Source organism: Sus scrofa, chromosome 18, assembly GCF_054392235.1.
Source record: "Sus scrofa isolate SSC_HxYL_T2T_F1_AM1 chromosome 18, Sscrofa_HxYL_maternal_Yorkshire_Landrace_v2.0, whole genome shotgun sequence".
NCBI classification, from domain to species: domain Eukaryota; kingdom Metazoa; phylum Chordata; class Mammalia; order Artiodactyla; family Suidae; genus Sus; species Sus scrofa.
The window spans coordinates 45,684,203-45,708,460 of NC_139400.1; the positions used below are offsets into that span (position 1 = coordinate 45,684,203).

The 24,258-nt window shown below is 45.8% G+C and overlaps 1 protein-coding gene across 7 annotated transcripts in view; it reads left to right on the forward strand.

Annotated features, from left to right (window-relative positions):
• Positions 1-3,064: 3,064 nt before the first annotated feature.
• Positions 3,065-24,258, forward strand: part of ELMO1 (engulfment and cell motility 1) — a 555,188-nt gene continuing 533,994 nt past the window's right edge. For 4 of the 7 annotated variants that reach the window (XM_021079236.2, XM_085005792.1, XM_085005794.1 and 1 more), the window contains exon 1: positions 3,161-3,401. The gene's annotated coding sequence lies outside the window, so the exon portion shown is untranslated. Of the gene's footprint in view, positions 3,402-3,814; positions 3,910-24,258 lie in introns of those variants that run through there. The other 3 variants (XM_021079239.2, XM_085005795.1, XM_085005790.1) reach the window with 2 other exon arrangements.

Below are 24,258 nucleotides of genomic sequence, written 5' to 3' on the forward strand. Positions count from 1 at the left end.
AACATTCTGAGTCCATGTCCCTAACCGCACGAGATGGAGATGAAGCTGGCCCATCTGCAGAGTTCAGCCCCGCCCAGGTGGACTTTCTGCAAGTCCTAGTGATGGCTTATACTTGGCTTATGATCCTTATTATGGAATAGTCCTCTTCTACCGCAGTGTGACCTGCTAATTGAACGTCCCAGGCTCTGACCAGGAGCTGAAATAGAATCAGAGTCGTAATAATAGCTCTTTCCCTCCCCTATGGGTAGAAACTGATATGTGGGCAAAGGGAGATGTTGCTCTTATTTGTCGATTAGAGGAATGTTATAGATAATAATAGCTAAGCTAACACTTAGTGAGTGCTTCTACAAGCCAGGCCCTGTTCTAAAAGCTTTTCTATATTAACTCATTTAATCCTCACCCATCCCTCCCAGGTATGGTTTTAGTCCATGAGTTAATTTATTTGCATAGGGTAATGCAGCTAGTAAACAGCAATGCTGGAATTTATATTCAATGAGCAAGTCCGGAGATGGACCCTTCACCATGAAACCACCACACAGCCTATACCATGCAGAGTCCACTGAAAATCACCCGCTGAGCCCAGGGTGAAGGTGGATTTCTCTAGGGAATTTGACACATCCAAGATGCCTTTATGAATACAATTGAAAAATAAGGCTTGGCAATTGCACAGTTAAGATGGCTATTACTCTCTGAAAGAATCAGTGAATCCAAAGCATGCTGATCCCTACCATGGCAGAGGGAGCTTCTTAGTAGGGTCATCCAGAACCCTAGTGTACTTACTTAATCTGCAAACACGAGGAGACACTGGATGCTTGAATCAAACCCAAAGAGACTTAGAGAAGGTGGACCAGAGACTTTGGTTTCCAAGACTTTCTCATAAGGACCAACATGGCCCAAACAGTAACACAGCAAAGAATTTCCTGTCTTCCCCTTGCCCTGGGATCAACAGTGAGATATATCTGAAAAATAATTGACAAGAGCTTAGGCTGCATGAATTTTTTAAAAAACATAATCAGATTTTTATTTTATTTTATTATTATTTTGATCACGCCCACAACACGTTGAAGTTCCCCGGCCAGGGACTGAATCTGGGCCATGCCGGATCCTTAACCTGCTGAGCCACCAGGGAACTCTCTGTATGAACTGTAAAAACATTAATTAATGGTTAGTTAATTATATGACAACTAACTTTTTTAAAAGGTAGCAAGGTGAAAGAAATATGAAGCCATATCACATGAAAAGGAATTAGAGTAACTGAAGATGTTTAATCCTCGGAAGAGAAACTTTAGAAAGAATTCTAGGGCTGTCCTCAGACATCTGAAAGGTTCTCTCTTGGAGGAAGGATGTGAGTTACTCCATGTTACCTGCAGAGGGCAGAGCTGAGACCAAAGGTTGCAGGGAGGTGAGTCTGCCTAATTGCTGTGCAAAGTTCTCAGTCGGCTCTTGGAAGAATTATGACTGCTAACATTTACTGAATGCTCATGGTGTCTGCGCCAAAGTTAAGGTCTTTATGTGCCTTAGCTAGAAAGTTCTGGATCAAAGTCATCCTTACCACCACAAGCGTCTCAGCATCATTAGTAAAGGCTCCATTTACTGACTGCTTATTAAATTATCTCATTTGATAGTTGCCCTGTTGACTTCTTATTGTATTATTACTGTTTTACAGATGAGGAAATAAAGAAGTGAAATTACTTTCCTGGAATCGTCCCGTTTTAAGTTATTGGTGTATAATGATCTGGACCCAAGTATTCCTGCTACCAATACTGCCTCCTGGGGTTATGCATATAATAAGGGGTCAGATCACGGCTGTTCATTAGAAATATAATGTGAGCCACTGATGAGAACCATGTGTGTAATCTTACTCTTTCTAGCAGTAGCATTAATAATGTAAAAAGAAACCAGTGAAATTATTTTAAATTAGTATATATAATATACATTTATATCTTAACCTAGACATTAACTTAAGTCATTACATCTAAACTATCATCATTTGTTGGAATGATGTAATCAACATTAACATTATTAACAGGCTAATTTACATTCTGTTTTGCACACTAAGTCTAGTCTATTTTGCACTTACTGAACATCTCAGCACTAGCCACATTTTAAGTGTTCAGGTTCAGTAGCCACTTGGAGCTGCTGGCTGCAAATGGACAGGTAGCACAGAATTAAAAAGTAAATCTCCTTGGGGGGCTGGGGGGGTGGGGATTGGCATAGAAGCTTAAAGTGGAGCTTTGCATCCACCTCACTTTCTAATGCCTCCCTGCCCCCACTTACCTCCTGTGCCAATTTGCAGGGAGTGCATAGCAACTGCCTTTGCCTTTTCTGGCAGAGCCAACGTAGATATTTCTGAATTTGGAGAGGACAGGTGTTTCTCCTACAACCTTCCAACAACTGTCATTTCCCTCCTGGCATCTACTCTGGGACTTAACGTGTTTGATTTCCGCTTTGAAAAGGACTGAAGTGGGTTGCATGAATCAAATAATAAATCCTAAATACCAAACTGGGGGTAGGACGACTCGCTTTATGCAAAGTTAGGCAAAATTAGGGAGTCCCTGGCTTAATTGATTAGAAACAATTCCTGTGGTGGGTAAAAGCACACACAGGTGACTGAGAGGGGGAGGAAACGTTTGTCACGCGGTCCAAGGGTCGAGGCAGAACGTCAAAACAAACCTCTTAAAGTAGCTTTAACACAGCCCACCAAAGTTTCCCCTCAAAATTCCAAACCAGGTGCCCAAAATGAAAGCTTATAAAAAGAAGCCAGGCACTCTCGGCCTCCCGGAGGTGGCGCTTATGAGGGTGACGGAGTTAATTAGTGCCTGCAAAACGCCGCGTGTGAGCTCATCCGAGAAGTCATGCTCTGCACACATATTATTTATAGCAGAACTGAGGCGTGCACGGTGTCTGACATTTTTTTCTTTTTGAGTAGGGGGACTTCAAAAAGTCGTGGGCACCCCCATCTCCCCGGGCGAAAAAGTGCGGTGGGCAGGCATCGGGGCGCCGGCTGGAGGCGAACGCGCCAACCACGCGTGTCCGGACGCAGGTGCCTGGGGCGACGGCCACCACTCTGCAGCGTCCGCTCGGGAGGAGAGTTCGCGGCTGATCTTGGGATGCCTTGCAGATGCAAAATGTGTCTCTGGCCAGCAGGAGGAAGGAAGAGGAAGTGAGAGCAGCGGCAGCCGGCGGCGCAGCAGCCGGCGGACCCGGAGTGTAAGTGCGTGTGCTCGGGCGAGCGAGAACGGGCGAGGATGGGCTAGGGATAGAGGCAGAGCCACTCACACCGCCGGGGCCCCGAGCTGGGCGACAGACCCTTCGGCCTCCGTTCACTGGTAGCAGGTCGCTACAGCGTTGATCGCTGGGAACCCTCGCCGCCAACGCCGCTGTCCTGCGACCCCGGGCAGGTTCGTAAAGTTTCCTGGGCTGGCGCGGCGCCCCGACTCGCTGACCTCAGCGCGGCCGAGGAGGGAGCTGGGGCTGGGGCAAGGAGGAGGCGTCCTGCTCCGGGGGACTCTGGGCGCCGCCGAGACACTTTTGTTTTCTGCCCTGGGGTCGCCGCGGCGGGGGCGGGGGTGGCCGCGGCGCTCCTCGGGGTGAAGGCTGCGGGCTCGCCGGGGCACTTCGCAGTTGGGAAGTCTGGGCTGAGGGGGCGGCGGGAGGGGGAGTGGGAGCCGAGGGAGGGGCGCGGAGGATGGAGCGCAGGGCCCGGGGCCCGGGAACCCGCGGAGGCGTTTCGGCCGGGGCGGGCGGGAGGGGGCCAACCGAGGGCTGCGCTGCAGGCGCGGGGGGATTGGGCACGGGTAGAGTGTGGGATTGGGGATTCGGAGACTGGAGAGGCTGCGCGGGAGCAGCGACTGGCCGCTTGGGCTCCTGGCTTTTCTCTGGCACTTGCAGATGGGAGGGAATCCCCCTGTGAGTGCGCTCCTGGGAGGAGGAGGTGATGGGCTAGAGGGGGTGGAGGGCCCGCAGGCACGCGAAGGGGTAGTTGGGGCAGCTGGGAGCCTCTGGAGACTGTTAGTAAATACCCGCCTCCCGGGAACATGCCGAAGTCCCCACTGGGACTAGGAAAGGAGGTGGGGGGCTTCGGTGCAAGATCTCGGCATCAGAGAGGGGGCGCACCGGGCGAGCCTTAAGAGAAGGGAGGCAGCGGAGCTCCGGGGGCCCTGGAAACCGAGCTGAGAGGGGCGGCGGAGAGAGCAAGAGTAGCTTTGAGGAAGAGGAAATAGAGAACTCAGGCGGCCCGGGGGTGCGCGCGTGTGTTTGGGGCTGGGAAGTCTGTATGATGCCGCGGGCGCGCGCGTGTGCGTACGTGTGTGTGTGTGTGTGTCTGTCTGTCTGTCTGTCTTGATCGAGAGGGGCTGTGAAGGCCGGGAGTCCCCACCGAATGACCCCCTCCCGCCTAGGGGCCCTTTGAAGTTGGCAGGTCCGGGCAAGGGTTGTTGGCGGCGAGACCTGCATTGACCTAAAGCCGTAGCGCATGCCCACCCCTCTCCCTTAGTGATTTGTCTCTGGGGGCCTCTGGACAGCTCCGGAGACTCGGAGAGCATATTTTGTGATGCCCATGCCCTAGGCCTTGGGCCTGCTGACACCACTGACCATAAATGAGAACCTGCGGCAAGGGTTTCTGCCTCTGGAGGCAAAGGCAGTGGGTTACAGCTGCCGGTCGCTTGGGGTGGTGTGGGTGGGGCAGTGGACGAATTTCTGAGTTGCTCTTCTTGGGGTGGGGGGGTTGTCTATAAAATAAACATAATCAGTGACCAGTATTTATATATCAACTCCCCTGGTCATGGTTTTTCATATTATCTCACCTTCATACCTACTTCCCAAGGTTGTTTCAAGGATTATTGTTCCCCACTTTACAGAACTGGGGACTGTAGATTGGAAGGTCAGATTGCGTGACGTTAAGCAGGAGACCTTTTTTTTTATAGCTGACCTTCTGAACTTGCTCTTTACTATGTACATTTCCTATCTTAAGGGCTGTGGTCAAATGTGAATGTTGCTTTCTTTACCACCCTTATTACTTAGTTTTTTTTTTTTTTTTTTTTTTTTAAATTAGAATGGATGTCTTCTCGGCAAATTGAGAGGGAATGACCTAGAGAGCTGGGTGGCTGCAGTGGGGAGATGGTGTCTAGAGGGGCGGGAACTGGGGGAGAAGCTTGGTAGGTGTCAGGGAGGGGCAGGCTGGGAGGCTGGCCCACATCTGGGTCTGACGGAATTCGGGACCTGCTGCAGTCCTTGGGCTACAGGGTGGGTGGTCCTATTGATGGCCATATCCTGCCCCACCCCCTCTTCCACCCGCACAGCTCTCGCCCTTCTTAACTATGGCCGCTCTCACTGCCTGACACTTCTTTTTCACCAAGGGCCTTTGCACCTGTTACTCCTTTTGCACAAGGAACTTCTTCCCACATGTCCAGATGGGTCTCCCTTGCTTTCTTTAGGTCTCTGCCCATTGTCAGCGTACAGGAAGGCTTCCCTGACTACTTTATATAAAATAGCAACCAGCCACTCCCTGGTCCTTTTAAGTCATTCAGTTTAACCCCGTAGTGCTTATTCCCCTGTGGCATTATTTGTTTAATTGATTACTGTCTGTCTCTCCCTTTAGAATAGAAGTTCCACAAGGGCAGGAACCTTGTCTTGTTTACAGGTTCAGAACCTAGACTGATTCCCACAAAGTAGGTGCGCAATAAATACTCATTGACTAAGATATGCCTTTACTGGAGAGGCTGACCAGGGAAATGCTGCAGCATTGGCAGCAAATAAGAAGCCCATGTAATGGGGCTTTTGCTTTTTCTCCTCTGTCCTCTTCTGTGCCCAACCACACTTCTTGCAGATCCATTTCTACCTTGAGTAAATTCCTCCTTTAGAATTTAACCCCGAAGAAAGGAACAGAGAGCTGATTCCTTGGGAGGGTAGAAAACCAATACAGTTTATTAATAACGCATAACCACTCCAGATCTGGTATTTGTTTCATCACTCCCCTTGGAGATCTTTTTAAAGTGAGTATTACTTTAGCCAAAGAACCACTCCCCTAGGAAGGAAGGCATTACTGTTGAGTAAAGTCAGAGACATCCACTGTATCTCATTCTACTCCCCTAGCAGATGGGAGAGAGGAGAGGAGAAGAGGAGGTAAGGGGGGAAGCAGAGGGAGACAGAAAGGAGCTGGGTGGCAGATGCTGGGGAGATGAGAAATGTCCAGGAGAAGAAAAATGAAAGAGAGAAAACAGATGAGGGGCTTCCATGGTGCTGCTAAACCATATTGTTTATTAAATTACAGCATTCAGATAGGGCAATATTTGAGTGTTTTAAAGTAATTTACCTTCTTTGGGTGTTGGGTGTGAATGGGTGGGGAGGGGTGGAGGAAGGGAGTGCTTTGAAGCCTTTGCAGAGAGGATGTGGCTGGGGGCGTGCCAAGGGGCTCTGAGCACACATTTTGCTGACATTATCATCTTTCTTAACACTGAAGGTTTAGAGGTAATCATTCCTTTGGAGGACGTTTCCTGTCTGGATCTAAGACAGTTAGTACCCTTAGGGTTTGTAACTGAAGCTTGCAACCACCTTTTAATGCCTGAAACCATCCAAGTGGATAGTTTGGTTTGTAAGACACACTTTCTGTTGAACTTAGAAAAGGTAAGGGATTACTAAACCCTCTCTGCAGCACAAAGCCTCAAGTGTTGGCTGCTGGTTACACAACTCCAGTTCTGCTTCTTCTAGTCAACTAGTCTAGTGTTTTTGAAGCTTAAGGTTGCAACCAGGAATGGATCGGAATACCAGTCTGTTAGGTCCAGAACAGCAGTTGAACACATGCAATAGAAGAGAATATAGTAGAAAATAGAATGTTTTACAAAACAGACACCAAATCTTTTTTTTTTTTTTTTTTTTTTTTGTCTTTTTGCCTTTTCTAGGGCCACTCCCGCAGCATATGGAGGTTCCCAGGCTAGGGGTCTAATCAGAACTGTAGCCACCGGCCTATGCCAGAGCCACAGCAACTTGGGATCCGAGCCGCATCTGCAACCTACACCACAGCTCACGGCAACGCCAGATCCTTAACCCACGGAGGGAGGCCAGGGATCGAACCTGCAACCTCATGGTCCCTAGTCAGATTTGTTAACCACTGCGCCACACCGGGAACTCCCCAGACACCAAATCTTAATGTCGAATGTATTGCTTAATGTGGGTCGAGACGAACAAAAGTCTGTTTTTATAATTCTGGAGGCCCTAGGATGTGCATTTTAAACCATTTGCCAGGGATTCTGATGAACGTGGTTCATAAGGCCATACTTTAAGAAACATTTAGCACCTCCACACTGCCCCCCGCCCCAATCCTTACAAAATGCTGTTGGTTTAATCTCCTGCAAGAGATGTCTTTTCCAAATGTTGAGTCTGATGCAGTAAGAGCATCAGCCATTGAGTGCACTTTTAAAATGTTACTGTTTATAGAACTTGATGGTCTGCTGGGCCCTGATGCTGCCGTCTTGGCAAAGCTGGAGATCCAGGTGTATGTTTTTCACTCCACTGATGTGAACAGAGAGTAGTTTACATGTAATAACTCTGATAACAGCTGCAAGTACTTTCTTTGGGCCAAGTTGCAGTTTAGAGCTTTTGAGGTCTTTAAACTTTTGAGGTCTTTGGACCTTTATTCCACTGAACTTTTCCTTTCATATTTTGCGCCTCACAGTCCCCCTATGTGTGATTTTAATTACATTCAGAGGTTTGCAAAGACAGTAGTAATCTCTTCTGGTGGCAGCCACACTGCTGTGATCCATAATTAGATTAAGCTTCTTAGGTGACCAGGGCTTGGAACTGGCCAACCAAAGAAGAAAAAGGCTGAGACCTTCCTTTAGCATGATCCAAAACATCAGGATTTTGAAGACCAGCTATCTATCCAGGGGCCAAAGCGCCCATGAAATGTGTGTGGCCCGTGACAGCCTCTGGATATGCCTAGCACAGCATTTTTGGTTACAGCAGAGCCGGCCTGCAAGCACAATGCATACGCCAGTTGCAGTTTTTAGTTCCCTGGATAGTTCAGGCTGAGTGTTAACAATCGGAATTTCTTTGTCATAGTCAGAACTGAAGCCTTCAAATCACTCTTATGATCCACAATTAATTTATTCAACTGGAGACGTGGTACTATGTTTTCTAAACTGTCATAGAATAAGTACACGTCAGTGTGAGCAGAATTTTGTCACTGGCCTAAGGTGGGGTGAGTATCCGATAGGAATCCACGTGGGAGAAGAAATGCTAGCTCATCAAACAGAATTAACCACAGCAACAACCTGGCAAAGTGCTGAGTAGAGAAATTAGTCACATGTATAAATAGAAAGAGGTGGTGAGTCTCAGTCCATGCTCTGGGCCCCCACAGACCCCGAGTTCTAGAATCTGAGCAGGATTATTATTGGAACCTCAATTTTAGGACCTGAGGCTAGTTTTGGCTATTTTAGACCTGACACTTAATGTAGGGAATGGAACTTTCCTCAGTGGAAAACACTGGGAAACGTACTCTGTGTTGGGTGGGTTGTACTTGCTGGATAAGGAGCAGTGGTTTTAGGACCTCAGGGTAGAGTAGGCCCTGACTGAGCATTGCCCCCGCGGGCCTGGAGCCACTCGATCCACGCAAGATTTTCCTCCTTTTGCCGACAGCTGCTGCACTTCCTTCTGGAATGCTGTTTTGGAAATGGAGGGGAATAACTCCTATAGTTTTGTTATCCCGTTGTACAGATGAAGCTTGGAGCAATGAAATGTCACTGGCATATTGGAGGGTAGATCTGAGCCTCCACCCAGCTTTTCTGACTCTTCCTCCCCTGCTATTTGTGTGTCTGTGTCGTTTTCATTGCTCTCTTGATGGTTCTCTAGGACTAGCCTGGTCTTAGGCCAGCACCTCCACGTTGAGCTATGCTGCAGCGCATCCTTCATTGCTGCATGCCCGTAGAAATGCCCTGGTTCTGATGGATATGTCCTGGGTTGCCATGGCACCCATGGGTGTGTCTGCCATCACTGAGGCCAAGGTTGTCAGAGTTAGTGCCTACCTTTGGATGTCACATCCCAAAGCTGACCTCTTTCGTCTCGGGGGATCCTTCTCTCAAGGACAGCATGCCCATCACCCAAGTTCATGCATGATGCTGAAGTGTGTAAGCCAGAATGCAGTTCATTAATCAAAAATGAGAATGATGTTTGCCAAGAGGAATAGACATATATTCTTTAGCCAACATTTTTTATCCTCTGTGGATGAGTCATGGTGATAGCAAAGCATAGAAGCAATTGGTGGTGAGGGGATCCGTTGGGGAGAGGGAATACATCCAGCAGAGGATTTTCCAGCTAGTCATAATTTTTGCTACTTCTCCTGCCCTGTAGATTAATGCCAGCTACGTGAACAGAGACTGGAGTCTTTAACCAGGATGATTTCTCCTTTAGATGATGCTGAGGCTACTGATTCTCTTCTTTTTCTTCCTGCAGGCTATTGCCCATTCTGTGTTGACCCTTTATATCAGGCGGTCTCAACCTCAGCACTGTTGACATTTGGGGCTGGATAATTCTTTGTTGTGGGGAGTGTCCCGTGCATTCCAGGATGTTTACTAGCCTCTCTGGCTTCTCCCCAGCAGATGCCAGTAAGGGCACCCAGTTGTGATAACCAAATACATCTCCAGACATTGCCAATTGCCAACCTCCCTCCCCCGATTAAGAATGACTGTTATGTTTTCTTGCATAAATCGGTCCAGTTGTGGGCTCTCAGACAGCGGTTATAAGTGCCCCAGTTTTCTATTTACTGGTTGTGTCTTTGCCCTAAGGTGGTTTATTCAGGGATGGATGGTCTCACCCTTATGTTCATTTATTTCCTCTGGTTCTCCAAACTTCCTCCCTGGCTTCCTTTTCTCCTGTAGTTGTAATTGTCTTCCTAACGCAAGTCGGTTTCAAGCCTGAATTTCGTTTGTGTTTCTTCCTGGCACCCTCTGGCTGGGAAAAAAAAACCCATAAGAAAAACAAAAACAAAAACTGTAGCTAGTAGTTTGCGTCTGAGTTTGCACAAGGTCTTGAATTCTGGCCACTGGTTACTGCGTGCAGTGTAACCTCCACATAACGGGAGTAAGACACATGAAGCAGGACCGTGGTCCTGGAGCTCAGCCGGGCTCATGCAGAGGTCTCGGGCAAAGATTAAGGACATGTCTGCGTGGGAAAGAGTTAACTGGGTGAAAGACCTCCTCTGCTTGTAAAATACACCTTGGCTATTTGGGTAATAACAGATATTGATATTCCATTAGTGTGAGCAGAACACTGCTTTAAAGTACGGCTACATGTGGGAGTCCTTTTCCACTCTGTCCGTTAGATTTCTGCCCTCATCTTGCCACATTTGTTTTCTTACGTAATTATCTGTCAACCTTTTTATTTACCTTCTCTCTTCAGCCCCTGTAGCAGTGCAGCATCTAGTGGCTTCAGCAACGTGGCGATATTGCAGGGCTTGTGCTCTAGCTATGTCTCCTTGAGGCAGTGCTTTCTTATAAGTCACAGCCCTATAGCTGCCCTCCACCCTTCCTTCCGCCCTTTGTGCCTTCTTTTTTTTTTTTTTTTTTTTCTTTTTAGATTGCATTTCGAAAGCCAGTGTTTTCTGCTGTGGGGTTCTGTGGCTGAGCATTCCTGGATGAGCTATATTTTCCAGGCTGCTACACACAATTACCCTTAATTTCGAAGCGTAATGCATTTCAAAATAAATTTTTTTTTTTTCTGTTTTCAGGCTCTTTAATCCAAATTCAGAGCTACGGCTGGCTTTGCCCTTGGCCTCCAGAAGGCATGTGGCTTGGAGGTGGGAGCCAGTGGAGGGACTTTGGTTAGATTTCGTATTTTTGGCTGAGTGACGAGAGAATTCCAATAAGCTCAGTAAGGCTGGTTTTGACCTGACTCCTGCCCGCCCTCACCACTGCCCCGCCCCGTCATTTTCACAGCGTTTTTATAGTGGACCTCATGCCCCGGTTATTCCAACTCTGGGCTACGACGTGGGAAGTGACCATGTATTCCAAGATTTAGACTGGGGGGAATGGGACCAATTCTTTCACACAATAAACAGTAAGTGTGTGTTGTCTATGTACGTGTGTGTGAGAGAGAAAGACACACAGACACGCACACAACCACGCAGCTCTCCCAGTACTGGAAGGTCTTTAGGAGCAAAGAAAGTATTATATCACCTGCTTGTTTTCTCCAGTGCTTGTCTCTTTTTTAGCAAGTCAGTATAAATTACATTAAATCAACACTTGTATCAAGGAATAAATATGTTTCCATCATTTTTCATCTTAGTCCACTGCCTGGAAGTGACTTCACATCATTAGAACTCTTTACCCAGTTACCCTCCAGTCTTCAGGTGAGCGTTTTGAGAATATTTGCCTGGATTAATATGAGAGAAGCACAATAAAGATTTATTTCGTCACTGTAGTATATTTTAAAAATAAATGTGCGACATATTTAAAATGCACATAAATATTTTAAAACTGAAATATTGCTGGGCTTGAAGCACCCATCATAATACAGGATCATTCATTCATTCATTCATTCATTCAGCAGCCGTTTTGATCACATATTATGTCCCGTAGTCAGGCTCTTGATGGACATTATAAGACCCACTTCACATGAGTAGTGTGGGGAGGGGGCTTGTATGAGAAACAGACCCATTAATAGATCCTCATTATAAAATGGATCAATGTGTATTTAGAGTGTGTGCAGTTCACTGAAGAAGGGGTGCACAAGGAGGGGTCTTTAAGATGGATCTAGAAATTTTTTTTTTTTTTTTTGACTTTTAGGGCCGTACCTACGGGATATGGAGGTTCCCAGGCTAGGGGTAGAATTGGAGGTGTAGCTGCCTGCCTACACCACAGCCACAGCAATGAAGGATCCAAGCTGCGTCTGAGACCTACACCACAGCTCATGCAAAGCCTGATCCTTAACCCACTGAGCAAGGCCAGGGATCGAACCTGTTTCCTCATGGCTCGTGGATGCTGATCAGATTCATTAATCACTGAGCCACAGTAGGAACTCCCAGATCTAGAAATCTGAGCGTTAAAAGAAAGAACCTACTGTGTCCAGGGTACCCCACTATCAGGGGAGTAGGGAGAAAGTTTGCAAGAGAGCTTGTGTAAGCTCTACCAGCAGCTGGGCATTTGGATTGAGCAGAAAGGAGTGCTAAAGGATTTGAGAGAAAGAAAAGACACAGTTGGAATTCAATGAGAAATATAAGTCCCAAGTCTACAGGGAAGGTAGATGAAAGGGGACAGGTGGAGGGAGTCCCATCCCAGGAAAGATGGCAGCTATACCCCTTCCTTCTAGGCCTACCTGAATAAATACACAATACTTGTTGGTAAATAAGTAAAGCGGAGGGCTTACTTTGTAAACCTAAAACTTGAAAGCAGGTCTTTCCCTCCCACCTTCAAGTCTGAGTCCTGGGCCCATCCTCTTCTTCTAAAGAGACATCATCCAGAGGTCCCCCACCCCTTCCCTCAGCTGGATGCAAACCAGAGGGAAAGGGTATTGAAATTCTTGAAAAAAATAAAAGAGTAGGGGCCTATTGGATTGGGGAAAAACTGAAATATAGGCGTCTTTGAGGTTTAAAGCTGAATAAATACATACTTTTTTGGTTGAGGGTTCAAGTGTCTTTTTGACTCTTGGCTGGTTGACTGCGTGTGAGATAATTACCTTTCTCAGCCTCAGTTTTTACATCTTTCATATGGGAAAACAAGCGCCTACCCCTTAGAGTTCCTGAGGTAATTAAATATGATAATCATAAAGGAGGGTACCCTGAAAGCACAGGGTTGGATTGGCTGTTGTTGTTGATGTCGTTCATATTCTAGTTAATTCTAGATTAGTAATTCTACTAATTCTAGTCCTGATTCTTAGTTAATACTAAGTACTTTTTATTCAAGTTTTTTATTCAAATATCTTGCTAAAATCATTTAAAGATATACATTGATTATTTTATCTCCTCTAAGGAACTTGGAGAATTCCTCCTAAAATCTTCATGAGACTGTTGGTTTGATATCTTTTCATCAGGAATTTAGAAGCAAACTGCTGAAATACAGGTCAGGGAAAATTTCTGTCATTTGTGAATTAAAAGAACTGACATTAAGAATCATGTTAGCTACGTGGGGTCCTCAAATAACAAGGCTTGTTAATAGATCTCTCTCCCCCGTTCATTGACAGCTGACCTGGGATTTTACTGTTTTATTATTTTAGTTTGGGTAGAGAGAATAGAGATGGCGAGTTGGGGGTCTTTCCCTTTACTTGAACCCAGCCTTTTGGGGGCCGTTTGCACTTGTCCAGCCTGGACAGAAGCCCAGTGAGAACCCCCCAGTTTGTGGAGCAATTGTAGAGGAGCATTTGGCAGGAATTTAATGCAGTGGAACTGGGTTTTATACGATGATGTTGCATGTTAAGGACTTAGCTCCATGGTTCCAATAACACTTTGTAAATGTCCCTTTCTGAATCATTTGGAACTTCCTGTAAATAGAGAATGTTCATGGGCAGGTGGGTGGTAGACAAGTGTTAATTTTTCTTCTTTAATCTGAACCTGTAAATCAAATTAGAAAATATTCCAGAGATTAAAAATAGAAAATAAAGTAGGATGTCTACAGTCCTGAGTGAACAGTTCCGGGACAGCGCTGTCATCTCAGCATGATGAACTGTATCAACTTTCACTTTCAAAAGTGCCCTCGGTTGGACAGTTCACTTTATGGTCACCTAAGTAGAAGCCACCTGTTTCCATTTCTACTCATTCTCTCTGGCTATGGCCAGTTTGTTTAGATGCCTTCTCTGTGCTCCTTCAGGAAGACAACCACTAGCTGACAGGCTCATCAGCTCATTAAGCAGTAATGGCTTTTATGGAGTGGCCCAGAAAAAAAAAAAAAAAATAGACCTCATTGTAGGCACTGACCTGCCATGAAGTGTGGGTGTAGGAGAGAAATGTGCCAAATGGAAACTGTCCCCAAGCTTGTGCTTTGAAAAGTATAGTTCCCACACCCCCATGACTATAGTCATGAAAAATCACCTGTCTAATCACTGTAATCAAATCTTATTTGGTACCTGACAAATGACATACTCTCCTCAGTGTGCGGTAAAATTCTCAGTCACTTTCTTTTCCCCCCAGGTAGGGTGATAAGTATGGATTGTTCAGCTGCTAGACTGTCACGTGTGTTGATGCCTCTTTATATCAGGATTAGAGAGGCTTGAGAGAGCAGCTTTAGAGGGGATCAACTGTTCAATGCTAAAAGACCCATAAAAAGGTTTTCATAGTGAAATATAGATTTACAGTAAATCACTGGAGAATTGTATCCATACCAAAATATTTATCAGATTAACAGTGGTTCAAACCTGTGAATGCCCCTCGTACCCATTTTACAGATGAGGAAATTTACATGTCAGGGGGCTGGCTGCCCAGATCAGTGCAAGGCCCAGAGAAATGGCATAGTAGCAGTTTAAATGTTCAATTTTACTCTTCAAAATCTGGGAATTTTCTGCTGCACACCAAATGCTACGGTGTCTTGCTGCCAAGTCTCCATCGATTTTGGCCATTTTAGCCTCCGTTGAACCCATTACATGAGAATGTTGTATCTAGTTGGCGAACGATGGGGGATGATCTGTTGTAAGAGCTTTGCTTCAGGAACATGTAAAAGAGCACAGTCAGGGCCTCAAACCATTCATTACCCGAGCTGGAGCCCATTTCAGGCAGTAGGGCTGAGAGAAGAGGGCAGTGATGGTGGATTCATTTTTATCCCCATGGAACGCCACTCCCCCTTCATAGAAATTGTGTTGTAACGATTGCTAGTTTGTTTAGGGCCATTTGAGAGCATTCAGACCTGCTAACATTGCTAGCATTTGAAGATGCCTTGAAGCGGTCTAAGAATCCACACCCGGAGCTGAGAATGATAAGATGCACCAAGGTGTGCAAAAATAGAAGACATAGGTCATCATGAGAACCCCCAGATCTGTTTTTATTTCAACATATATCTTTCAGACAATAAACAGGCTCTAGGGTAATTTCTCATAACCAGATCAATGCAAGGCCCAGAGAAATGGCGTAATAGCAGTTTTTAATGTCAAATTTCACTCTTTCAAAATCCAGGCATTGCATTAGGAAGAGTTGGGCTCATCCATTTGAAGTGATAAGTGCGAAAGAAGGTATCTGGTATCATAGGCAGGCAAGGGGAAACTACCATAGGACTTTAGTCTCCACGGCTCTGTAGAGACTCTAGAGTCTTTAATTTTAGGAGAGGGATCAGAGTGTATTTTAAATTCTTGGTGGCTCCTGTGGGTCTGCATTTGCCCCCAATGTTTGCTTTTGTGACTCTTTAATTCCTTTGTTCATCCGCAAATACTTATTGAGGACCTGCTACGTACCATGCATGTGCCAGGTGATACATAGACAAGGTTGGGTCTCCTTCTGAGGGAAAAAAAAATAGTCTTGTAGCTGATGTCATGGGCAGCTTAGACACCAGTGCAGGACATGTACGTTAATCAGAGGATCTCGCAAATCATTGTGACATTGAAAGTGTGCCAGGGGCTGCGGAGGAAAAGGGGCTGATGCTGGGAGGGCCAACGACAGGGGGATTAATATAGTCTGGGAGATCTGGGAAGAGGAAGAACAGATTTTCCCGGGAAAAGACGTGTCTTTGCGGATGGCTAGCATATGTGAAAGTCATGTGAAGGGCAGACTTGGTTGTCAAAGGAACGGAAGACCAGAATACCAGGCAAGGAACACTCCAGGCCTGGATTAGACTGGGGAGGAGGCCTCCTCGGGACCATGGGTTTGGGCCTCTTTCAGAAGAGCAGTGGGGAAATCACTGACGTGTTTTACCCAAGGGAGTGATGTGATCACATTTATGTTTTGCAAAGATCTTTCTGACTTCTGTGCATCACTTTTGCATCATTTAAAATTGGTCACAATATGACTGCACTATGACTACTTTTAGAATCTTAACAATTTCTAAAAGAATCAATTGAGCCACTAGTGTCTCCTTCACATTTTAAGCAGCAATTTAACCAAGTGATTTAGCATGAGTATTGCAGCCACTTAAGGATGATAAAGTACCTGGTTATGTGGTTCGCAGACTTTAAAGTGCCTCAGAATCACTGGGGACCCGGAAATGGCATTTTAACAAGTCCCTTAGGTGATTCCAGTGCACGTGGTCCTGACTCCACTTTGAGAAACTTCGTCCTAAGAAAGTGCTAAGGAGTGAAAATAGAATTATAAACTTCAAGGAAGAAGCTTATTAGGCAGCCAATAGATGATGGACCCTCGTTCTTGCCTGGGTTTCAACTTGAACCTGTTCTCCCAATACTGGCGGGATTTTCTTCCAGCACACCTGAAATGGATTCTAAATCCTTGGAGTTTCTTCTAATTTATTTCCTAATCCTTCCATATGCAGCTGTTTTCGCAGATCGGTGGCTTACTAGCTCTCGGTCTCTGATATTTTACTTTTCATTTCATCACCATTTATTGAGAATCTTCTTGTATATGTCCCACATGAGGCTGTGAGGCAGGGCAGTGGTGGGGAAGCTGGCCCGGGGAGGAGGGTCAGGAGCCCTTTCATGGGTTCTGCTTACTTGGCCGTCTGGAGCAGCAGACAGAGTACTTTGCACAGGGGAGAGACCAGTCTGGAGTTACCACAATATGGGATTGTTTCCAGGGACGCAAAGGGCCGGAGATACCAGGATACTTTGGAGGGTCTCCTTTAGCTGCTCTGTTCTCTGGTACCCTCTTAAAATTCTGCTCAGAAGCCATTCGTGGCGGGGGGGGAGAGTAGGCTCACCGCTGTTCCCCAGTGTGTGTTAGAGCCCAGAATTCCTTCTCAGTCGAAATCAGGTTGAAATGACTATTAAAGGCAAACTTAGAGCCGAAAAGAAATGGCAGAAAAGTCACTAGGCAATTTGGTGGCGAGAGAAGAGACTGCGGTGCCCCGAACCCGCATCTCCCCATGGCCAACATGACACAACTCAGAAGTCACCTCTTCTGGGAGCCCTCCTTGATTTCCTGGTATCCCCTCAAAGGACACAGTCAGTGCTTCTCTGGGCTGGCATTTACCATGCCTCTTTACACTCTGATTCCTGTCTTTGTTCCTGAGTAGACTGGCGGTCCTGGGGGCTAATAGTCCCTGGCCTGAGTCCATAACAGGTGCTCTGTCAGTGTTTGCAGGAGGATGCCCTGTGGTGCGTGTATAGGAGCACCGCATCCTTTCGGAAGAGCCCTTTCAAATGGCTTCTTGGTCCCCGACTCAGGGCCTCACGGACACGCGGTTCAGGGATGGCTGGCATGTTAATTCTCATCGCACTCAGTTTCGCTGAAGCCCAGTCCCGCCTGAGGTCACGGTGACGGAGGCGTGGGCCAGACCAGATGTCAGATGTGGGGAGGACAATGGCCCCTGGCTTTGCAGTGCCCTAATCCTGTGGTGGCAGTGGTTTCTGCTTTCCGGCCACTCCACTGTGCCCAGATCTACCCTGCGTGTAATGAACATTCCAGGGAACTCCACCATTGTGTCACTGCATTACTGCCTGCAAAAGTATTTATACCTCATGTGTCTGCTTGTAATTCTCTCCGAGTCACGGAAAAGCCTGTGGGGCAGAGATATTAGGAGAGCATAAGTTGGAAGAATGTAGAAAACATTTTTTGGCTTACACCCTGAAACTTCTACCCCCTCTGTGCCTCCATCCACAGTTCAGCCAGTGTTGAATCTGGAGAATATGTTTCTCTCTTCCTTCCTCCCAGTGCCTGTGGGCGACCAGGCATTCATGACACATGCTGGGGGCTGGGATCCTTACCGCATGTGTGGTTACCTACATTTCACTTATTACATTCGGAGAGCACCGTGGCCTTGATAATTTATGTTTCTAGGCTAAAATTGCACATTATTTTTCTAGCAGCTATCAAGGGTTTCAAGCTAGCAATTGAAACTTGATAGGTGTCGTGGCTCTTCATCACTGGAACGATTTATACTGATGTTCAAGTGCTGAGCGGAGCCTATTTCTTTTAAGCCAAATAGCACACACACAGTAAACCCCAATCTTAAATATTCTGAGCTCACTCGGGAAGTGGAGCATATTTGGGCCTTCGGAGTCTCACTCTCAGACCTTCCCCAGCCCTTTTCTCCTTCAATTAAATAGCCAAGCAACTCCTTGCTTCCCCGGGGTGGGGATTATGCCAGCTGCTGCGTCTGTCTATCCCATTATGCACTCTGGAAGCGGGATAATTGCCACAGGATGGGTTCAGGGACCCCCAGCAAGATGGCTCTCGGCTGAAGCTCCGTCAGTCTCCTGAATTCCATAAGCTCCTACTCTGACTGGTGGGTGGTTAAGGACATTTTGGGTCTCTTGGAATTAGTGTCAGTTCAGAGTCAGTGACCAGTAATCCCCAAAGGTTTGATTGTTTCTTTTCCCCCAGTGCACAGTTTCCCCAGTGAAAGGTAGTCGGTCCCTTTGGGGGAAGACTGGGAGAAAGATGGGCAGTATATATTTTTGGCAGTGTACCAGGGGCCTCCCTCATGGGGACCCAGCCTCCTCTTCACTTAAGGGATCTGAGTCTATAAACTGGTTCAAGGTGGGGAATGGATGGAGGGGCTGTGACTCTGTTCTTATGGGTTCAGGTTAGGCTTTCATTCACTTGACCTAGAACTTTTCTGCTTCTGTAGATTCAGTGAGAGTTTGGTAGACTTCCTATCTATTTCAGTTCTAGAAACACCGTGATTAACTAGCCAATGCCATAGGTCTGTGCAAATCTGACTATTCTGATTGCTGCTTTGACTCTGTTGTCTATATGGGAACCACACTGCAACACTAGATGGTGTTTAAACAGAGCCCTTGACTGGCTGGAGGCCTGATGCCTTCAATCTCTTAGACACTTTGCTGAGCTTTCTTGAAGTGACAGAGGCTCCATCTCCACAGCTACACAGATGGAGTTTGAAATTACTCATTCCCTACATGCTTGGGAAAAAAGTTCATTAAGCTCTCATAGCTTCCGTTTCCTCATGTATAAATGGAAGTGCCGTCCATGTAATGTCATGATAAAATGAAACATGTCGCCAAGGAACGTTGGCTCCAGTCAGTGTGCAATGGATGTAAAAGGAGATACATTTTTTGAGCCTCTTCTCCAAAATTGTGTGTTCAAGGCCATTGGATGGTTAGAAGGGGAAGGATTAGGAGTCACAAATGAACTCACAAGATGCCCCTTTCCTGTATCTTCCCCCATGCTTCAGGTTTGCTGACTCTGAAACCTGTGTTTGATTTTAACTTTTGTCTGAAAAAAAAAATGCCATTTCATTAGAATAGGTTATGTCTACAAAAAAATGTCATGACGTTTTCTGCTCTTTGCGTTATGACCTAAAGTTCACCATGTTTTCCATTACCAGAGTTGGATTCTTGGGACTTATGTTTCTCTCTTGAGAGAAAATAAGGTCCCTAGGACAGGTGACCTTCTCAGTACTTCTCTGATGCTGTGGGGCATCCCGTCTGTGGGCCCCATTTATGAACTTCACTCATTAACCTGTTCTTTAAGCACTCGATGCCGGGGAAGTGGGGATACACAGGGGGTGACTTGCCTCCCTCCAGGGGAGGAGGAGGCAGTGATGAACACACCAGTGACACAGGGTGGCTGGTGCTCTCATGCAGGCACCCACCACTGTTGCTCTTGGCCAGTGTCGTGCTTCATGGAAGGTGGTTGCCCTTCATGAGCCCTGCGGGCTCTGGATGTCCAGCCATGGAATTTGGGATTAAGGATTCTATGCCTGAGGCCTGGTCCTGGGGCTGACACTGATTGTAATCTGTGCCCACCTTGATGGCCTCACTTTTCTTAGCTGTGTTCTCTGGAGAAATGTGGCTAGATGTAATCGATGGATCCCATGCAAAAAAAATCCATAGATCAGTCAGCTGCTTCAGAATTATCTCAGTAGTTTCAAAAAAAATTTAGAATCTGGGTCCTCAACAGCAGAAATTCTGATTCTGGGCAGATTCTGGAATCTGTATTTATAGCAAGACTCCCAGTCCCAGCTAATTGTGATATGAAGCCCCATTTCAGGAATCCCTGGATGACTCCAGGTGCCTCTTTCCAAGCGCTTCATTCCTCATCCTCTACCACCTGTCCAGGCCTTCTTAAATGTCTTCTTCAGAAAGCCTTCTGACCTCTGACTGATTGGCCCTCCATAGAGAATTAATCATACATCCGTGCAAAGAAAAAGAAAGAACTCATCAACTTGTGCTTGTTTACCTTTCTTTCTCTCCCCCTGAGATCCTGGACATGACGAGGGTACCATGTTCATCTTTGTGTCCTCAGTGCCCTGCCCCCTGCCTGGCACGTAGAATGTGTCCAGAGAGGCATCTTCAAAGACAGCAAGATGGGAGAGTGGTGAGATCGAAGATCAGCCCTTCTCTCTGCCTGTTAGCACTCCTGGGAAAAGTCTAAGAGACGTTTCAAATAAGCGGCTCCAACAGATTTGCCATGGCCCATGGAGTGGGTGAATCTGTGCAGTCCCTTCCTTTGAAATATCTGATTGTGACAGAGGTGACTGTGTTCCATCTCTTAACCTTGAGGCCCCCAGGATGGATGTGGCATCACTGAGCAGTGTCGGGTGGGAGGGAGAAGAAGACAAGTTAGAAATGAACAGTTTACACGCAGGTGTTTTGCAAATGCAGGTTCTTCCAGCGTGTGGTTTAGCATCCCCTCTCTATGCCTCCTCCCTTCCCTCATTGAAAAAGACAGCTGACAATCTGTGGGCCCAGATCCTCCTCTGGATGGAACAGAGTCACACTGAGAAGAGGAAAGTTGATTTCCTGGTTGCCCTCCCACTCACAGAGTTCTGGGTGGCGCCGTCCCACGCTATTTGCATCACTGAGCTACACACACTGCCAAGACTGCATCTTAAATTTAAACACATTCCCATGGGGATAAAGAAAGCCTGAGGGAAAAAGGTGACACTTCACCATAGAGGTACGTAAGCACTGTACAGCGTCTGTTTTACTTCTGCTTTTGGATTAAGGACAGAACATTAATTAAGAAAAAGTAAAAAGCTCATCTTCTGAGCAGCCATTAATTTGCGTATGGCTGTACTTTCATTGGTTGAGTCTTTGAATTTTTGAAAACATAAAGACTGAAAAATATTTCCTTGGGGTCTCACCAGTGTGTCTTCTCATTTGATTGTTTTGATCTTTAGGTTACATATTGACTTGACAAAGAACCAGAGTTCTAGAAAGAAGCGTCATTGGAAGGTTCTGTTTCCTGATTATTGTCTGGGCTTCCAAGCATATACACTGCTCCTCACTGGTTCTGCCCCATCCCTATCCAGAGTCGAATGTTCCACTTAGTCAAGGCAGTTAAGAAGCAACATAACTGGATTCATTAGCCCGAGTTCCGAAAGCTCCTCTGAAGAATTATTTTTGTATTCATACAATTTTAATATTTGGGGACAGGCTGTACCACTTTCCAGGTGCCAAAAGTGATCATTCCATTTTTTTTTCTCATTAAGTACTATTTTAGCTTCAAAAATATTTTATTTTTTTATGGACTGCTTTGCGCCTTTGACCCACTTCTCTTTCCCCTGGGATGTCAGTCCTGAGAGGATGAGGTTTATGATATTAGTAATAACTGGAATATTAATTCCTTTCAATGAAATCACTGTCCCTGTCCTCCTCCAACACACACACACACACACACACTCTCACTCTCCCCTTCACAAACATGTGTCCTTTATGTTGATAAAATGCCTTTGGATTATGTACGAGGAAAACATTTTTCTCCTCTTTTTCAGCATGAGAAAGAATAGACAGAGGCCTTGTGGAACCAAAGCGTCTGAATTGAAAGACCTGGGTACCATTGTCTTTATTATTCCATTTAAGCAGGATTGTTATGTTCCTGTAGATGTGCCACAAAGGAGGACCCCATGCCTTGCAGGAAAGCGGGAGCGTGCCATGCGCACAAGAAGGGAGCTGTCAGCAGCCATCTCCTCTAACTATAATTTGCGACAGCCTGGGAATGAATAAGAGACAGCTATTAAAAGGCTTTCAAATGATGGCAGGAGAAGTAAAGACATAGCAAAGATAATGTAGACGACCATTTATGCTTGATTCTGCTCATGAAAGGGCTGAACATTTGGGGCCCAGAAAATGTTTACAAAATAGTAGTTTTGGTCTTTCTACTTATAACCAGTCTACAGTGCTCTTTATGTCTTTTGCCATCTCAAAGTGGCTTTAGTTTGGCCGCCGTCTGAAGGAGGGTGAGTTTGGAGTGAGCTGTGATGCCTCTTCAGCCTTGGTTGCTGTTAAGCCCGGGTGAGGTGACGGGTGGGGGGTGGTGTTTCATTTGATGGAGGTCTTCAGCCTGTGCTTTTGCTGGGGGTGGGGCAGGGGTGGAGCAGGTACTCTTGTTCCTGGTTGGCTGTCGTCATGCCTCTTGCGTGCTTTTTGTGAGGTTCAGTTTTAGAATTTGAATGAGTCTTAGCCCAAAACATATCTTAAGAAATATCTCCCCACCCTTGAGCTAATGTAGCACATCCTAGAGATGTTCCTTTTTTTTTTTTTTTCCCCCCTGGGAATTTAACGACAGAATAGTTGTCCGTTTTGGCAAACCATTTTGTACACATATTAATTTGCTTGACAGAAAAAAAGTGTTCAGATATCTGAACTTGGGAGAGAATTCTAAATGCTACACTTGCTTTGGAAAGTCACAGGCAACTTTTGTGCCATTTTTCATCTCTGAGTTTGGGCTATTAAATGACTTGAATATAGTTTCTAAAAAGGACCCCTTTGATGGTCTGAACCATGATACTTCCTTCGGCAGCGGGGGGTGGGGGGGTGCAGTGTCAGGTTAGCACTTGCAAAGTTTTGTTTGTGATCTTTCCAAAGAGAAGGGAAAGCATCTTTTATTGAAAGGATCTTAAGAGGTCCTCAGCCAAGGTTTCTGAGCATATGGTGTTGAAGATGAGGTAGGTATTAATGCTGGCTTTTTAAAGATATTTAAATAATCATTTATTTCAATGCCTATTGCAAAAAGTATAACAAGGTGCATCAAACCTATGCTTTCACAGATTTTTTTTGCATAGGGTGAAACTAAGGTGAAATAACTTTAAGAAATATTAAGCAAAATAGGGGTGGGAAATGGTCTTTGAAGAACTAGCGTCTGGGAAATGCTGATGTAATCCAAAGTCTGCCTTTTGCCAGGGATGAACCTAGATAGGGACTGACTTGCCAAAGATCATAGAGCCAGGAAGAGGCAGAGCTGAAGGGAAGAATGGACTGCACATCAGCTGATCTCAGGTCAAAGGGAAGAGTTAACATCAAAGAAGACCTTGAAGAAGGGATCCTTTTGTTAGGAGACTTGAAGGCTCTCAGAGCAAATATTTATTGAGAGCTTAAAAGTGTGTGGACTCCCTAGGCACCAGGGATCAGGAGACTCTTGCAAATTAAGGATTTTGTAGCCTTGTTGGAGTGGGTGACTCTTAGAAGGCTTTCTTAGGGAAGATCCTTTTTATATATCAGCATGCTAAATCTGAGAAGCCTGTAGTCTGAAATCTGTCTTCTTCTCTAATATGATGGCTTTTTTTTTTTTTTTTTTTTTTTTTGCTTTTTTTAGGGCTACACCCATGGCACATGGAAGTTCCCCAGCTAGGGGTCAAATCAGAGCCGCAGCTGCTGGCCTACACCACAGCCACAGCAATGCAGTATCCGAGCCACATCTTCGACCTACGCCACAGCTCATGGCAATGCCAGACCCTTAACCCATTGAGCGAGACCAGAGATCGAACCTGCATCCTCATGGATCGTAGTAGGGTTCGTTACTGCTGAGCCACAATGAGAACTTCCAATATGATGGTTTTCAAATGCAGTTAACCACAGTTTCCCTCTTTTCCCAACAAACCCCATCGCATTTCGCAGAACCGATATTCTGTGAAACACTCATTTTGGACCTAAACTGATCCTTTTAACTCATTTTACACATAAGAAGTCTGAGGTCCATGATGGATGACTTGGCCAAAGTCAAAACTAGTTATTGACAAAGTTTGTGTCATTAACTCACTCATTCAATGGGTATACAGCCAGCATATGTAACTATAATTGCTATTAATTTTGGTGTGCATTACTCTTTGGTTAGTTAAAAATAAAATGATCCAGAGGTCCCTGGATTGAAGTAAGAAGCTAAGAAGCCCAGTTCTCAACACCATGGCCCCTAGACAGTCATTAGAAGATAGGGTATTTATGAAGGAAGTCTTGTCGAAAAACATCTCTGTAGGTTTCTTAGCATTGATTGCTAAATGG